Below are 15,775 nucleotides of genomic sequence, written 5' to 3' on the forward strand. Positions count from 1 at the left end.
AGTAGTAATCCCACACACACACACACACAAACAAGTAGTAATCCATATCCAAACACACCCGAGGTATTCTTAATGATAAACACATGCGAGCGCGTGCGCTCTTTGCATGCATAACAAATACTCGTTAAGCATCATAAACGTAGAGAAACTTGATACTCTAGGGTTTTATAGTGCAGAGAAAAGTAAGCTATTATAGAAAAATGAAAATGGACCAAGACACAGTAATATATATATATATTCAGAAGGCCACTAGCAAAAAGCAATCATGTTATAAAACTTCGCAATGTAATAGAAACGATCAAAACTTAGAAAAATATAAAAATGCTAAACAAGTAGTAAGACTAAACTTAAGGCATATGATGATCTATACAATAAAGTGGGAACAAGAGAAGGTCAAAAAGATGTCTTCAAATTAGCAAAAATAAGAGAAAAAAAATGTAGAGATCTAAACCATATTAAATGCATTAATAATGAGAATCAGAGGGTCTTGATGAAGGATGACGAGGTCAACGAAAGGTGGAGAGTCTATTTTCAAAAATTATTAAATGACAAACATGATGGGAACATAATGGTAGAAGGGATTGTTGGTACAAGTGACTGCAGAAGTCATAGATACATTGGTAGGATTAGGATGTCGGAAGTGAAAGAAGCTTTGAAAAAGATGAAGATAGGAAAGGTTTTAGGACCAGATGGTATCTCGATAGAAGTTTGGAAGTGCATGGGGGAGATTGGCATTGATTGGCTGATGAAGTTGTTCAATAAGGTATTGAGAATAAAGAAAATGCTAAACGAATGGAGGAAATGTATTGTGGTAGCTATTTACAAGAACAAATAAGACATACAGAATTGTGCAAACTATCAAGGGATCAAGCTTATGAGTCATACTTTGAAGTTCTGGGAGAGAGTCACTGAGCAACGACTAAGGCATAAACGAGTGTATCTGAAAACCAATTTGGTTTTATGCCAGGAAGGTCAACAATGGATGTTATTTTCCTACTTAGGCAACTGATTGAGAAGTTTAGGAGAAGGGAAAATACTTTCACATGGTCTTTATTGATCTAGAGAAAGCTTATAATAGAATACCACGAGATTTTATTTGGCGGGTGTTAGAAAAGAAAGGCGTCCCTAGACACTACATCGACTTGGTGAGAGATATATATGATGGAGCGCTAACTAGTGTACGAACAACTAGTAGAGAGATGAGTGAGTTTTCAATGACAATAGGTCTACATCAAGGGTCAACATTGAGCCCGTATCTATTTGTCTTAGTTATGGATGACTTAACTAGGCACCTACAGGATGAGGTACCATGGTGCATATTGTTTGCAGATGACAGTTTTGATTGACGAGACCCGAAACTGCGTCAATTCAAAGTTAGAAATTTGGAGGGATGCTAGAATCCAAAGGTTTTTAAAATTAATCGAACTAACACAGAGTATATGAAGTGCAAGTTTAGTAATAATAGGAGTAGAGACAAAGAAATAATTAAGATTGATGGTCAAGAAGTACAAAAAAGACCGCACTTTCGATATGTTGGGTCGATAATTCAGAAAAATGGAGAGATTGAGGAAGATGTCGCACACAGAATTAGAGCTGAGCGAAATAGAGATATGCAACTGGAATTTTATGTGATCGTTGCATACCAATGAGGCTGAAGGGCAAGTTTTATAGAATAGCGGTGAGACCAGCTTTGCTCTATGGGGCGGAATGTTGGGTGGACAAAAAACAATATACCCATAAAATTAGTGTAGCAAAGATGAGGATATTGAGACCAATGAGTGGCAAAACAAGAAGGAATATAATTCGAAATGAATCTATTCGACAGAATTTAAGCATGGCAGTAAACTTAGGTAGGCTGGCCATGTGTGCCGCCGACCAAGGACAACACATGTGAGGAGGTACGTGTTAGTTCAAGTGGAAGGATTGAAAAGGACAAAGGATAGGCCCAAAAGGATGTGGTTGGAAGTAATCTGAAAAGATATGGAGACCTATGGCCTCACTGAAGCTATGGCCTTTAATAAAGCAAAATGGAGAACCAGGATTCATGTAGCCGACTCCAATTAATTGGGAAAAGGCTAAAATGATTGCGATAATGATATAATATATATATATATATATATATATATATATATATATATATATATATATATATATATATATATATATATATATATATATATATTACATATGTATATTGGAAGTTGATTTTTGAGCTCGCCAGTAATATTTTTCTTGTGCACCTACATTCACACACCTTGCCACAAGATTTCAGATCAAAGGGTTTTATAGAAAATTAAAAACAAAAAGGTGCCCACACACGCTGGCGATTGGATTATGCTCATATTGAAATCTGAGTCATCCAGCTTATACTTACCATTGAATAGGCCAATTGGCTCACAAAATGATTTTTCTACAGACATATGCAATGTATACTATGTCCCAAGCCCAGGAAAAATAGGTGGGTTGTGTTAGTCAGGTAACCAACGTAGAACTTTGTCAAAACTTTCCATGATATATAATACGTATTGTGGCTCTAAGAAGATCTTCTATATATAAATATTGAGATAGCTCATGTCTTACGTAACAGCCAAGGATTAGCTCACACATTTGCCATTTAGGTTCTACATAGAGATGCATTATTTTGTCTAGAATCTAGACAATTTGGCTCTTTTCAAGATTAAAAATTTATGTACACACTTTTTAAGGGAACTTACGGAAAGGCAATAAAAAACCAGAGAGCAAATTATAATATAACCAATAATGTCAACATGAAAAAGTCCATTGATCGTACGCTCCCTCAAGGATATACTCAGTTGGCTTTTAGAATTTAGAATTTAAAATTTACCTTTTTCTCTTCTTCTAAATGCTCATGTGATTTAAAAGAGAAAATTTAAATTTTTGATATTTAAAACACCAATAAGTAAGTTTTTTTTTATTGGTATTAAGTACATAGTATGCTCCTCCAAGAGCATTTTAATATATACTTTGTTATAGTTGTGTGGACGCAATCCCACTTTTACACACATGTCTAGCATTAATGTATAGATACATTTAATGCTACTTTTTACCTTTTATAAAAGAACCAATTCTTTATACAAAAAGACCATATAATCCCCTTCAATTTAATAAAATATTTTATAAATTTCGTAATTTCTTAAAATGTAACACATTTTATTGAAAAAAGTTTAAATTGTATAAAGAAACAACATTTCCAATTTATATCGATATATATTTGTGTTATTTCCAAACATTCTTTTAAAACCTGAACTTTTATGAAAGGCTAAAGCTTTTGTAAATTTAATTTGCACTTAGAATAACTATCAATCAAAATTTATAATTGAAAAATATCATTAATTAGTGGATAAAACTAAATTTAAATTAGAAATAACCTTAGTAAGGGAAGCATAGTTAGTTGGTCATTCATGTTATTTCAAATTAAGGGCATGGCATTCAGGAACTACACTTGGAGTTTAGGTTCACAAAAATGTGAAGTTTTGGACAAGCTATTCTCATATTAATAACCTATTTCTTTTAAAAAAAAAAAATCAATTGATAGATCTATCATATAATATACTGTATGTATAATATAATATATATTAGTGTATGTTCCTTGGGGTATATAATCCCTCGGATACAAGTACTGTACAAAAATGTTTTTAGGATCTCAATTTCATAACATCTTCAACCAGACAATACTCAACCTCAAAAAATGAAAATTTTAATACTCATTTTATGTATAACCGCAAAAAAAAGTTTAAGATTGAATGTAGACCATTATGTTTTTCGACAGTGGCATCTGAGTGTTTAGAATATCGAAATGTTTTTTTTCTATTACATTCATCTTGTTATTTTAAAGTGAATCCCAAAATTTTAAATCCAAAAAGTACACCTAAATAGATATTTTATCCAATTAAATATATAGTTGTATAATTGTTTACAGCCAGATCCAAGAGAATCTCATGATGAAATCTCCCCAAATTTATGCTCTAAACGGCTAAATTTTAAATCGGTACAGATTGTGGGGATTAGTCAAATTATGGTTCAAAGATAGATCCTTATCTTAAAAGATCAACCCTCTAAGAACCGCCAATAAACCAGGCTTGGAATCACACAAAATCCATGACGAAATCAAGAAAACAACAAAAGAAAAAAAAAGGAAATAAATTGAGAATCAAAGAAAAGAAATAACTTACTTGAAATTTTATCCCACTTGCCCGACACCTGAAGTTGGTGGCATGGATTAGACTAGCGATTGAAGTGTCTTCATCCTCAACCCTAGAGCTTTGCTTGAATGAGAAGTACCTAGGGCATGTTTATCCTAGGGTTTTTTATTTGCTTAGGACATTGTTTTCCTAAGGCTTTGAATTAGGGTTTTGAAGATTGTAGAGAATTAGGGTTGTAGAGTTTAGCTTAAGGTTAGATCCCTTAGGGTTTTCTCAGGTTTCCTAGTTCTATAGTTTCTAAGTTCCAGTGTTTCAAAAAGCGCTAGGCGGCACCTAGGTGGTCGGGGGGGTCCACGCTGCCTAGCACCTAGGCGAGCGCCCAGAACCTAGGAGGCCCAGTAGAATTTTTTTTTTTGGGTTTTTCTCTTTCTAAAATAGCTTCTAATGGATTTTAGGTTTCAAATGAACCTAAAATCCACAATTTTTCCCCTTTAGTATTAAAAAAATGACCCAAAAATATCCTCAAGGAACCGCAGGCCCTAGGTAGCCGCCTAGGCGGGTTCAGGTGGGCGCCCAGCGATATCCGCCTAGGCGGCCGCCCAGGCGCTGAGCGGTCCGCTTTTTGAAACAGTGCTAGGTCCTAGGGAATTTTATCTAATTTCATGGAATTTCAAGTATTTCATATATGAGTTTTGAGAGGCTAGAGAAGGCTTATATACGATTTTGGTGGCGCACAAGTCCAATTGGGATTGGGACTCCTAAATCTATCTTTAGGCTTGATGATAGGGTCTAACTAATGATAGGATTGGAATTCCAAGCTTTTTATCATGTCAAAACTGACTCAAATTTGTTCTAGAATGTTCCAGAAGATCAAAAAATTCCATTAACAAGAAACATCAAGGTTTCGAGATTTGATTCGAGGCCCAGAGCAGGCAACAATGAGCATCCCGCTGCTGCCCTAGACCAGGCCCAAACAACTCCATAAATTACGGAGGTCCAGTCTGATGGTGGTCTGATTGGTTTTTGACCTTTTCTAAGGGTCTAAATTGAGGTTTTCAGAGGTTTTGGGACTATAGGTCATGGTGTACTGAGCTAATATAGTCCCAATGGTTCACGTTTACAGGTTTTTGGGATCTTAGGGCTTCAAAATTTAAGGAAATTAGCCAATTTAAAAGTGGGTGTCTACAGTTACCCTTTTTGGCGCACCATGCTCTTTGCATAACAAGTGGGTAGAAAAGAAGTAGACACCTAGAACAACTTTTACTCTTTCCTTTTCCCTAATATCAAATGGTCAAAGGGCCTACCAATCCATATTTGGAGAATCCTCGAGAGGTCACTTAGTCACCTAGGGCATTTCATCCTAGGGTTTTATGGACATGATGTTTCTTCATGTTGGTCATCATAACTGGATTTTCTAGCCATGCCACTTGATCTTAGGCTTTCAATTTCTCAATTTTCAATCTCCTTATATCCCTTTCCCATTCAAGTTTTCCTAGGGTAGTGTGTTTTGGTGGTTGGTTTGAGGTTTTTACCTGAGATGGCTTGGTTTGATACTTCTCTAGTTCAAGCAATTCTCTATTTTTGATTTCATCAATAGCATAGCATCATGGTGCCCTCATCTCGTAGTGCTAGACTGCTTATCGGTCAAACAGCCCTGGGCAAACGCTCCTAACTCCTTCATTTTTAAAATAATATAAAGTAAATTTTTTAAAATAGGAAAAAATTTCAGAAATAGTACAAAGTCCCCAGGTAAGATTTTAACAAAGAAATCAAGGTTTTTGAAATCACAAGACACAAAATTTGAAATTTGGATGGGGAGATTTTTTAAAACGATGAAGTCAGCAATTTTAGTTCATACAACCATGGAGCCCTCTAAGAAATTTTACCTCATGCAGCTATTGATATCTTCACAATTTTACGTCATGCCCTAGACATCTTTGCAATTTAACGTCATGCCCAGGGCATATCTTCGCAGTTTAGCGTCATGCCTAGGACAAATCTTCGTAGCTTAACATCATGCCCAAGACGGATATTTGCAGTTTAATGTCATGCCCAAGACAAATCTTTGCAATTTAACGTCATGCTCAATACGTATTCCAAAATACACCCAACATGATATTCACAGTTTAATGTCCTGCCCAAGAAGGATCTTTGCAATTTAACATCATGCTCGATACGTTTTCTAAAATACACCCAACGTTTTACATCATACGAGGTTAGACATTTTTTAATTTTGAACTAAAAAGAAATTTTGAAAGTGGACAATAGTTTAGCCTCATGCCACACTGTGAAGCATTTTTTGAAAAATTTGGAAAAAGGTTTTTTGAAAAGATTTTGAAAAATATCATTATTAAAATTGTGGATCTTACAATTTAATCACTTGACCCCTTTGGTAGACCTTATGAGCTTCGCCAACTATATCTAGGACTTTCAGAACGAGGGATCATCAAGAACTCCTTCATATCCCAACCATGGCCATGATGTCGCATTCTAAAGGGTTCTTTGAAGCCTCCGAACGAACCAGTGTCTTTAAAGAATGCAGAATATCACCCCTTACTACTCGGGATTTTCTTGGACTTTCCAAATTCATTCTTCCACCACCAATCGTTTGAAGCTCAAATGGTTAAGGCCCTTCGGGTTTTTAATTGGAGAGTTCCTAAACCATGATTAGTCAGACTAATGTCCCTTAATTTTAAGCTTTTGTGAACCGGATCAATTTTGACTTTGGTGTTCTGAGATCTACTTTATTTTCCTTTGAGATATTGGCCCCCTTTTTTCTTGACTTCTAGGAAATCAAGAGCGTCTTTCATGTTGCTTTGAATTTTGAAGGCCTCTTTAGCCCCCTTTTTTTTCTGCTCGCACAAGGTTCCTTTTGGATTTTCAGCCCGACGGCTTTTTCTCCAACACTCAGAGCTGCAATCAATTTTTTTTATATATATGTTAACCGAGGGAATGTGGGGTGGGACATCATGTTAACATCAGCTCCCCTTACCACTTATGCCTCAACCCAGTTCCCAGGGTTGCAATCATATTAAATGTTTCCAACATAAAAAAGTAAACTTTTGCACCCTTCAACATCTTCTCAAAATCATTGCCCCCTATCTCTCAAATTTTTCAACAGGAAAGTCATTGCACATATTTAAGAAGACCAGTATCTTCCATGGCATTTCAAGTATCATATTTCTTATTAGCATAACACTTTAATTGGACATTAGAAAAATTAGGTAAGGTTTTGAACCTTCGATGCCCACACCAAGATGCACAATTCATGAATTTGACAATGGCAGAGATTACATAGTAAACCTCTATGAATGTCTCATTGTATACTCTAATGTGATCAAAGTCGTCTCAATAGAACATGACCAACCTCCGTGATTATCGGTCTGCTACCTCAAAGAGTTGGTGTCAAAGTAAATACCAAGTAAAGAACAAGGTAAGGTAAGGGAGATTTTTATTATAGGTGAAACCCCTGCTCAAGCTACTAATGCTTATGAAATTGAGAAATTAATAGTCATTAAACAAGCCCACCACAAGATTAGATTCCAAGGAGGAAGAGAAAATGACATTGAAACTTTCTCTATTTGCAAAATAAACTATCTAAATCCAGCATACGCAAAATGAGCAATAATACATATACTAAAGGCCACATGTTAAACCTGAACACTAGATTTTTCACAACACAAATTTGAAACCGCTATATCCACACTTGAACTAACTACAACCGATTAGAGAGGAATTCGGTAAATTACATGATACAGATTACTACCATTTCCATGGAATAGCTCATAAATTTATACCAAAACACAAACCAAATTGTAGGAACTACATGGATTTCAAATATCCTTTAGTCATTTACAATGCTCAAACAACACTGCAATCATAACAGGAAGGGAAATAAACATCAGTTCTGACCTTGAGAACACTCTCCAAATAATTAGTAATACCAGATAGCCAATCCCCTTCTTGCTTCTGTGCAGTCTCGGTCACAGTTGCATCAGCGAGAGTGTATATTAGGGCTTCCGCTCTATCAAGCAATCCATGAATGGCCGAAGAAGCATGAGAAGAGGATTGAACAACCCCATCAAGACCTTCTGGATCAAGAAAAGGACCGGAACTTAACCTAACCGATACAGAACGTCTCGGCACAGTAAAGCCCGGCATTTTGTTCCATCTGTCGTATCTTTCTAAGTTCAAGCTGTGAACGCCGCAGGAAAAGTTGCCGGAAAACCACTGACAAGAGGGATTTGTTCGTTTTCCGGCGTGTTGTAGACGAAAAAATGGAATTAGGGTTAGAGAGGCAGCCATTGCCTGTGATTCTTTGCCGGAATCTTCTGATTAATGATTTGACTGATTATGAAAACAAGGAAACAAAAACCGCACTTAAAAAGCATTACTCTGTACACTAAAGAAGCACGTGAAAAGTGCTCGCAGACTGATGGTTACTGGGGATTGAAATGTGTCGTGTGAGGTGTTGCACCAGTTGCTTGGATTTGTTTATTACAAATGAGTGCATTTGACCGTTTGGGTCAGAAAGTCACGACAACCATCGTAATCTATAGCCAAACGATTTCATGCTCCCGAGGGAATGCATTGCCCACTTACTACATCGGGAAAAACACTATGTAGACGTATTTTTCTAGTGAAAAAATTTATGTAAGGATGCTACCTTATAATGTAGAACTATGGATGCCCCTCAAAAATCCATCTGAAAAGGTAGTTTTAATATTAAAAAACCCTTTGATTGATCATCTCGACATCGAGATGTATGACTATGAAAAATAAAAAGATTTTAAGTCGATATATTTTACAATATATTATCTACACCGTCCATTTTCAAGATTTTCATATGTTCATAGATCTACTTGATTTTAACCATTTTTTAAATTTTAAATTTTATGATTAGATATAAAAATAGATTTTGAGATAATCCTAAGAACATTTTACCTCAAAATTATATACCATGATAAAATTTGAAAGTGCACCTTACCCCTACACCTACGGATGCATCCGTAAGTAAACTGCACCCTTTTTCTAGTACCTCAAATTTTGGGATGTAAACCTTCAATCTATGTGCTATACTCAATAGACAATTTCCAAATTGCATTCTTTATGATCTTGAAAAAAACAATGCCTCAAGATTGAATAAAAAACATCCAATTTTTTAAGTGTGAGATCCAATTGTTAACAACTTTAGTTTTTTTTTTTATAATCATCTAGTAATTTTTTAGGCGGTTCCTAAAATTTCGTTGCAAAAAATCTTCAAGTTAGTCCCTTAATCAAGGTAGTCAAGTTCATAGTAAGCAAAGTATATGTATTGTATGTACCGTCCATAATCAGGAGTATGTTTTGTGTAGGGAAATTCGTACCTATTACACATATGATTGTGAACGCAGTCTATGATGGTTATGAGTTATGATCATACAAAGATTATGAGAAAAATATTATTAAAATGGTGAGATGATATGAAAAAATCATTGAGATGGGAAATGAAATAAATTCCAACAAAGTTGTTATCTTAATAAGACCATTCCATTCAAGTACCTTTGCATTATTATTTTTCTCGCATTTAAAACACTTAGAAAGCCCTTAGGATTACACTATTCCATAGCACTTCGGACCATACAGCACTATAGTTTGTGGTCCTCACTCCATGATCCCTTTTCCCTCTAGACTCTCATCCAAATTTGAAAATAATCCAAAAATAGGACAAATATCGCGTTTAATTTCGAAAACAAAATGATAAGTATCTAAAAACGCGTGAGAGATAGCAAGAGTCAAAATTTCAAAATTCTGGTATAATTTGATCAGAGCAACACAAAGTGTGTCGCCCAGACCATTTTGTGCATGTTCACTGTATTTGGTCAATATTAGGGCTTGCAATACAGTTTGTGTCGACTGATCACGTTTGACCAGAGCGATACACTTTGTGTTGCCCTTTGATCACTAGAATTTCGAATTTTGAACTCTAACCAATGGGATGAACATCCCTAACCTTTTCCCAATCATTTATAGGTCTATCAAAGAATTTGAATCCGACCTCTTAATGGTTGGTAAATCAAGTTCTATATAGATTATGTGAGTGGAAATAGATACCTAAAACCCTAGGATCATCAACCCTCATTAGAGAGACCCAAACCTAAGCCTTCAATTATTAGGTTAGGAAATCTACAATCCCATTTCAATCAAAACTATTCAATTATGAAGAGGAAAATGAAGACAAACGGTGTAAATTGAAGCCGCAGTCCTAATAGGGGTGAAGCTTCAGAGCTTCGAGTGTCCTGAGCTAATTGGCTCGATCAAGTAAGTCTTGAGTTACTTTCATTTCTAATTAGATCTTAATTTAATTTCTTTGATATGAGTATTTAGTGCGAGGATCATGTTGGTCCTACCAATGATCTAAAGGTGGATCTGTTCATTTGAATAGATCAACCCTTATATCATAATTCGATTGATTCCACAACTCATCTACTACTTTTAAATAATGAGTTTGTGTTGTCAAATCGAGGGATTTTTATAGAATTTTCATCTGACAATCTCTCATATCCGCTTTGTGAATAACCTTCGGGCAAGCTTTCTATACTTTCCCTACAACATAAAACTTATATGCTCCCCCATTCATTCTAAATGGAGGGCTAAGATTGTCCCAATTACAATGTCATGTCTCTATATTATTTTATTTTTTCATTTTTTTTTCTATGAACTATTTTGGCACCAAAATTTGTACATCCAATCATCTATTAAACTCGTACCAGCGAAAATTATAAAAACAAATATTTAAAATAAAATAAAATAACCAAAATACCCTTGAAAAATTCCAAAGGTATTTTAGTCGTTATATTTTATAGAAAATTTATTTTTAATATTTTTTATAGGTACGACCCAATGAGAAGATAGCATGTACCAAATTTCATATTCATACAAATTGTAAAAAAAAACTAAAAATAAAATACTTTGAGACGTCGGATCTAAAATCAAACAGAGAATGACTCTCTTGATCAAAATTGGACAACTGGATAGTAGGAGAAGCATAGATCAATCGTTTAAATTTGCAACGTCATGCAAACAACACCTATATATAGAGAGAGGAAGTAAGCTATGCTTCTTCTTTTTTGACAAATGAGAAGTAAACTATGCTATTAGGTGCTCTTTTTCTTGTATTGTTTTTGGAAAATAGTTTTGATGGATAAATAAAGCCTCACTTCATAACTCATTGAAAATTACAACTCCCCCTCATCGAAAATTACAACTCCAGCTTTGAAAAACCTTGTATCCATCATCTTGTCTAAAACGTTATAATTGTGGACAAAAAATAGGATTTCATGCTCTTAAAATGGTGTATAGCGTAACAAATTATCTAAACCGTTCATTATTTTCCCGAGTTCAAGATCGTCTAGATACGTATCTGTACATTTTTTTCAGTTTCAAAATTTTCTGTCTGAAAATTGATTTGAGGTGAGGCTTTATGAGAGCAGAGGCTTTATTTTGTTTTCACAAAGCCTGTCTCTTATCGGGTTGATCATGACTCGAGCCTGAACTCTCATGTCAATTCTGAGAACGTGAGTGATGAAGATGGCTATATATCAGGTTTAGCTCAGAAAATGGCTGGTTCTGTGTTCGATGGTGATGAAAAGGTGAATATGGAGCAGTTTTTATGGGATGGAAATGGAGGTTTTGGAAACCAGACGGTAAGATTTTAGAGAGAGAGAAATTGTGCTTGACCATGCTTGTTGTGTTGGAACTGGTTTTTCTTTCAAATGGGTTCATGAATCATTTCAGTTAACAAATTATCAGTGTGATTTTGCAACTTTTTGGCCATGAGTTATTTAGGCTGGTTTTATGAAAGATTTTAATTGGTTTTTTGGGTTGATTTATGATTTTACACAACTATTTTCATGGGAGTTTCAGGTATAAATGATAATTCCAAGGTGAGTCCCTATTTGAATCTTGATCATGTACGCATCAGGGTAGATTGTATGCACTATGTTTTTTCTTCCATAGCAATCTTTTCCAGGAATATTATGTGCCCTCTTTTCTCAATTGCTACTGAAATCTCTTTCTCTCTCTCTATGTATATATATATCTTTCTCTCACTTTCTCTCCTTCTGATTCATGGTTAACTTATGCATCAGGCCATAGGGTTAGAGAAAACTATCTCATAAATTAATCAGGACATAGGGTTAGAGAAAACTATCTCATAAATTAATCATCTTTATGAATTTGTACCATAATTTCCGAATTAGAGGCACAAGCTTGAGATCCAGTAATCATGGTTACTGTAAAAGGAACAGCTTCTTGAGAGTTTGGGCGAGAATAGAGGGCTGGGCTTAACCTGGGACAAGCTGGAGAACCATATGATCTAGACAGATATTTCATTTCTCAGGTGGAGCTTTGAGAAGAGATGATGAAAGCTTTTCTAGAGAGAGAAAATGATTAGGGATAGAGAAAGAAGAGAGGGTCTTTTATGTTCTACAGTCAGTCTTCATCTGCAACTGACAAAAATGCAGAGCCCTTAAAAGGGATCAATTTTTTAGTTACTTTAGGCTCGTTTAGTTCATGCGTAGAAAAGCACGCAGAAATTTTTTTTTGTGAAAGCCACACTTTTGCATGTTTGGCTGGTGTGAAGTGCTGGGTAAAATTGTCCCCGTGCGTGAATTATTTTCCCTTTCTCTTTTGTCCCATTCTCATCTCTCTCTATGTCTCATCCCATTCTTGCCCCCATACTCCCCATTCCAAACACCACCCATTCCGTACTTTCCCCCACCCCATTCACCCTACACATTCTTCCTCTCCCCACCTTCAAACAACAACTGATTTTTCTCTTTCTTTTTTTTTCTTTTTTTTTCTTTTTTATATTTGCAAAATTAATATCTGGATCTAGCCATTGTTTTACGGCAAAAACATCAAGTGAATTTAACAAAGTCATGGCGGTAATTTGCATGATCTCTACCGTCTACACTACTACTTCTGATTTTTCTCCAGCAGAAAAATCAGTAGTATGCTATCAATTTCATCACATTTTCTTGATCTCTATAACACTAAACTAAGTCATTTGTCTATGAATAGAGAATCATTTAGATTGAATAAGAGCAGATTGCATCATTGAAGTTTTGGCATTATTGGATCATTTTCTGTGGCTTTTGCAGCCAAGAAAAACAATAGTGAAATATTCAATTTTAGAGATCTAGACTAAATCAAGTTGCGCCAAGTTTTATGTTGGCAGTGTCTCATCTCAATGCAGCAATGCATTGGATGTTTTGGTGTTTTTGTTTGTTGCTGAATTTATTTCTTTTTGTGATTATTCATTAGAAATGCATACAATGAGACCATTTAGTTTTGACATAGGGAGGCCACAATCATTATTGACTGTTGGATTTGAAATTGGGTGGTTGAAGACGTGTCATTGTTTGCGCACAAAGTCCAAATAAAATATCTCGAATGTCGTGTCACACTTTAATCTATTGGATTTTACATCCAATGGCTAAAAGAGATTGTGGCCTTCTTATACCAAAAATAAATTGTCTCGGATTATACAATCCCTTTTTCATTTTTGTTGTTTTTATGTGAAATGAGAGTTGGGGCTTATTGTATTTTAGTTAATTATGCTTTTTATTGCCTCTTTTCTATGCATAGATATGGTCTGGCGTTTTTGTTTGCTCCTGAACTTTTTGTTTGCTCCTGAACTTTTCTGCTCTTCTATTTTTGTATGTTATTTTATTGTGAATTTGGAATTGGGTTTCATACTCCATACGAGTTAAATATACATATTACAAGCTAGAGTATTACAAACTAGAGTTTTACAATCAACAATGTGTTTGTTGGAAATAGTAGGTACTTGATGACCTCATGTGGGCTGAATTTGAAACCTATGATCATGCCCCTCTTTACTCAAGTTTGTAACTTGTTTTTCCTCCTGTTGTATATCTTCTTTGTTCAATTAAGTAAACTATCTATTCCAACGTTAATATGAATCTTCTTGTGTTAGAAACTTTGCAATATGTTGTGGGTTAATGTATTGAGTTTCAACACATATAGCTTGATTTTGTCTAATTCAATGATTCAATGCTGCATCACATAACTTTTTGCAATTTGCAATGTTTTTAAACTTGGGAGACCAAAGAAGGGGCCGGGGGGGGGTTTCAGAAAGGGTGGATGAGTTTCTATTATAAATAGGCCATGTTGGCCATTGCATTTATTTGAATGATGGATTGATTGTTGTGCATCAATGCTTTTCTATAGTCCATGTACTCTATTAACATTTTATACAGTCCATATACACAATTAACAGTGTATATGGACTATTAACAGTCCATAAACCTCACTCTCAAGTGTATACAGTTCACATATATTGTTACCAATGTCTATGGATCATATACATTGTTAAGAGTGTATATGGACTAATTAATAGTGTATATACACATTGTTTAACAATGAGAATGAATTGTTGTGTGTGGGCTGTCCATTCCATACGGACAGTTAACAGTGTGTATGAACTGTTAACAGTCATACACAGTGTATGGACTACTGTATATTACTATTAACAGTTAATAAAAATACATGCTGTTAACAATGTATACGGGCGTATATGAACCGTAAAAACACTGGTAGTGTTAAAAATGCTCATACACTGTTAACTGGGTTTTAGTGGTCCATACACATTGTTAATAGTTTGTATGGACCTTAACAGTCGATACGCACTATTAATTAGTCCATAATCAGGAGTATGTTTTGTGTAGGGAAATTCGTATCTATTACACATATGATTATGAACGCAGTCTATGATGGTTATGAGTTATGATCATGCAAAGATTATGAGAAAAATATTATTAAAATGGTGAGATGATATGAAAAAATCATCGAGATGGGAAATGAAATAAATTCCAACAAGTTGTTATCTTAATAAGACCATTCCATTCAAGTACCTTTGCAAACACCTATTTCTTTGGTAAATTTTATTAGTTTTCTCGCATTGAAAACACTTAGAAAGCCCTTAGGCTTATACTATTCCATAGCTCTTCGGACCACAAAGCACCATAGTTTGTGGTCCTCACTCCATGATCCCTTTTCCCTCTAGACTTTCATCCAAATTTGAAAATAATCCAAAAATAGGACAAATATCGCGTTTAATTTCGAAAACAAAATGATAATTATCAAAAAACGCGTGAGAGATAGCAAGAGTCAAATTTTCAAAATTCTGGTATAATTTGATCTGAGCAACACAAAGTGTGTCGCCCAGACCATTTTGTGCATGTTCACCGTATTTGGTCAATATTAGGTCTTGCAATACAGTTTGTGTCGACTGATCACGTTTGACCAGAGCGATACACTTTGTGTTGCCCTTTGATCACTAGAATTTCGAATTTTGAACTCTAACCAATGGGATGAACATCCCTAACCTTTTCCCAATCATTTATAGGTCTATCAAAGAATTTGAATTCGACCTCTTAATGGTTGGTCAATCAAGTTCTATATAGATTATGTGAGTGGAAATAGATACCTAAAACCCTAGGATCATCAACCCTCATTAGAGAGACCCAAACCTAAGCCTTGAATTATTAGGTTAGGAAATCTACAATCCCATTTCAATCAAAACTATTCAATTATGAAGAGGAAAA

The 15,775-nt window shown here is 35.0% G+C and overlaps 1 protein-coding gene across 3 annotated transcripts in view; it reads right to left on the reverse strand.

Annotated features, from left to right (window-relative positions):
* The window catches only part of LOC18441966 (ALBINO3-like protein 1, chloroplastic), a 53,106-nt gene extending 44,590 nt beyond the window's left edge, over positions 1-8,516 (reverse strand). For 2 of the 3 annotated variants that reach the window (XM_088868884.1, XM_006852190.4), the window contains exon 1: positions 8,076-8,240. The gene's annotated coding sequence lies outside the window, so the exon portion shown is untranslated. Of the gene's footprint in view, positions 1-8,075 lie in introns of all 3 variants that reach the window. The other variant, XR_016056967.1, reaches the window with a different exon arrangement.
* Positions 8,517-15,775: the final 7,259 nt, after the last annotated feature.

The sequence above is a fragment of the Amborella trichopoda genome, chromosome 6 (genome assembly GCF_054954075.1).
Source record: "Amborella trichopoda isolate Santa Cruz 75 chromosome 6, AtrichopodaSantaCruz75HAP2 v2.0, whole genome shotgun sequence".
NCBI lineage: Eukaryota > Viridiplantae > Streptophyta > Magnoliopsida > Amborellales > Amborellaceae > Amborella > Amborella trichopoda.